Consider the following 3,585-nt stretch of genomic DNA (forward strand, 5'->3'; position numbering starts at 1 on the left):
CGCCTCGTAAGTACCTTATGCACGTCCAAATGTCTCGCATTTCCACTTTGTAATATTAATATGTTTAAATTATGCTATTGCAGCCCGGCCCGCGACAGCTCCCCGCGATCCTCAACAGGAGGTTCGCTAGATTCAAAGGAGATGGCCAGCGTGTCACCGCCGCCTGCTCACTCTCCCTCGGCCAAGGGTGATAACAAGGTGGTGTCCCAAAGGACCTTCCCAGGTCAGGGAGATGTTTCGGAGGTTGTCGGGGTGGCGCCAAAGGATGACTCCTCGGCCGCCGAACACATGGGGGAAAAAGCCCCCATGGGGACTAGTGATGGGGGCCAAGTTGAATTCGCCCCCAGCCAGATACCATTCCGGAGACCTACACGGCTCCGGAGTCAAGCGAGCAGCCTTCCCCAAAAGGAGGGGGTGTGCCTATTTCACCGGTGACCTCTGTCCAATCAGAGGCACCGGATAATCTGCTGGAAGCGCTGCGAGGCGCTTCCATTGTGGATGAACACTGTATCCTTATGGGTATGTGATCGAGAAGGTTTAGTCCGCCAAAAGCGGACTGACCGAAGCCTGCGCTAGCCTTCTAACAGGCTTTGAGGTAAGTAATGTAATTGTAGAGAGAATATCACAGCGTAGACAGTAGCCCCTGATGCTATGTTCGGTGTTCAGAAAGAAAAAGCCGAACAGAGGATCAAACTAATTTTCGCAGTAGTCTAACATAAGATGTCTATGTGAATAAGCAGGCGTCGCTGCTGGCTGCTGCCGCTCATACTGCAGAGGTCTCTGGACTGAAGCAGAACCTGGAGCGGGCCGAGGAGGAGCTCGGCCTCATGAAGAAGCAGCTGGAGGACAGCCAAGGTATGCAGTAATCTGCGTGTATATTTAGGAAGGATGAATGGTTCGTGCTGACTAAAGTGTCATGAACTTTATTAGGGGCCACGACCGAGGTGGTGGCCCTCAAGAATGTGTTAGCCGAGGCTGAGAAAAAAGCGGCCAAGGAACACGCCACGCGCGAGAAGCACGAGGGACGAATCAGAAAGGTCCAGCAAGAGCTCCAGGATGCCGTCAAGAAGTACAAGTCCTTGGAGCGTGATTCTAAGACGCAAGGGTCCGAACTTGCGAAGGCCCATCAGAGCGCACAAGATGCCCGAGCCGAAGCCCAGAGCTCCCTTCAGGAAATCCAGGTGGCTAAAAAGATCGCGGCGGGTAAGGCTTTCATTATGCAAAGCAAGTCTGTGAAGGAAACGTTCCTTTTACTTACCTGAATTTGGAGCTCTCCATGGGCGTTTACGGATTTGCCGCGCAGCGTATCGGATGCTTTTCGAGTTCTATCGAGCCGAAGAAAGGAGTTCTACGGAGAAGCTGTTCTGGTCTCAATACCTTGGACCAGAACATCCGGTGCCCTTCAGCGACCAGCTGAAACAGCTGGTCGAGCTGCACAAGGCGGCCGAGCTGGCCATGAAGGACCTAATAGTCTGGCTATGGGCTGCCGAGCCCATGCCCAGTAGCTACTTTGGACTTGTGAAGCGGCTTGTGAGTGCCTGCCCACAGCTTGAAGTCGTGAAGCGGTCGGTCTGCATTGAAGGTGCACGGATGGCCTTTGCCCGCGCCAAGATGCACTGGGCGAAGATGGATGCCAAGAAGCTGATGACCGAGGGGCCGCCTGAGGGCAAGGAGCACCGCCGACCCAAGCTATATTTTGATAGTGTCCTGGAGGGATCCCGCCTTGTGGCAGAGCAATGTGCGAAGGATGTTATATTCCCATGAAAACATTCATGTTATCCTGTCCTGTAATATGAAACAAGGTCATTATGTAATATAGTGCTTGTGACTCTTAAAATTTTACCTCCTGTGCGGCCATTTATGAAATCTGAGGGTTAGCCAGTCGCCGGCTTCTGCCCCCACGTAGATAGTATGGGGTTGTTCGGGATAAATCTAAACACTCTTTACTCCACATTCTGGTCCTTAAAGGAGGTGTTTAGCGCAACGAACAAGGCAATCAGACTATACGGCTTTTATCACCCTCACTTAGCCATAGGAGTTTGACAATGAGAATTTTGACGAAGCCCCTGGTATTCGGAAGGCCGAACTAGGGGCGCTATACACGCCTGATCGGATAAAAACCGATTCCTCGCATAAAGCGGAAAACATCTCTAAGGATTTGAAACCTCTCGAATAGCTGACCAGCTCTCGCTGCATCATGGCAGTCAGTTTTCGGCTTTCTCTACTAAGGTGCTCGTCCGGAAGAACCGGGACACAATCGCAGTAGTTCTCCCTTTACTACCCTAGCCGATATAGCGGAACGTAAGGTAGTAAGCACAGGAGCCGGGCAACCCAACTATTGACCAAAGACATGATTCGGAGCCGATGCATATAATGCTATGTTCGGGGTGCCGAACTGTACTGTAAAAAGTGTTCGGACTTTATTGCCGTATCCGGGGCGTGATGAAGCCCCTGGCGAAGTAATACATACCAGAGTGTACGGGTGCGATGAGTAATAAATACAAAGGCAAGGAAAAAAATCAAGTAATAAGCTAACGCTACCAATTATTTTCCATTGTAAGTTGATTAATACGTCGAGGCGTACTTGTGCAAGTAATGCGATTAGCAAGTAAGGCTATTTAGCATGCCATGACCAAGAGCAAGCTGCGTGCGGGTATGTAAAACAAGTATAGCAATCGTTAGCAGAGACCACCTGGGGATTTCCTTGTACGTCAAAGCTCCTTGCCTCCTTGGTATATCCGTCCCGTGATCGGTCCGATGATCGGGCTATTTAGAAAAAGCCTCGAGAAGAGAAAAACCCGAAATGAAAAAGAAAAAGTGAAGGTGTGCGGATCCAGGGTCGGTCGAGCCGCACTGTGGATCACGGCCTAGCTATGCCTCCATCGATTGCCATGGAATTTTGAGTGCCTAGTTATGTACGCGCGGTACGAATGCCGCCATTTGACTGGGACTGGGACAGAGGCCAAATTGCTAGTTGAGCTCTTGACGAGCGGGGTTGTCTTGCTGCAGAATAGTCTGGACTCTCTTAATGGTGTTCAGGGGCTCGACCGCCGAATTAAGGTTTTGCTGGAAAAGGCCGCGCTGTACTTCTGCTGCTAAGGGCGTGGTATGCTCCTCGGTACGGAGGGAGCGTTCCGTATTTTCATTGACTGTTATGACGCCACGTGGTCCGGGCATCTTGAGCTTGAGATAAGCATAGTGAGGTACCGCATTGAATCGGGCAAATGCGGTTCGTCCAAGTAGTTCATGATAGCCGCTGCGAAAGGGGACGATGTCGAAGATTAACTCCTTGCTTCAGAAGTTGTCCAGAGATCCGAAGATGAACTCTAGTGTGATTGAGCCCGTACAGCGGGCCTCTGCGCCTGGTATGACTCCTTTAAAGGTAGTCCTTGTGGGCTTGATCCGTGATGGGTTAATGCCCATTTTGCGCACTGTATCCTGATAGAGCAGATTGAGGCTGCTGCCACCGTCCATGAGGACTCGCGTCAGGTGGAATCCATCAATGATTGGGTCTAGGACTAGTGTGGCTGATCCGCCATGCCGGATACTGGTTAGATGATCCCGACGATCAAAAGTGATCGGGCA

Source organism: Triticum dicoccoides, chromosome 5B, assembly GCF_002162155.2.
Source record: "Triticum dicoccoides isolate Atlit2015 ecotype Zavitan chromosome 5B, WEW_v2.0, whole genome shotgun sequence".
Lineage (NCBI taxonomy): Eukaryota > Viridiplantae > Streptophyta > Magnoliopsida > Poales > Poaceae > Triticum > Triticum dicoccoides.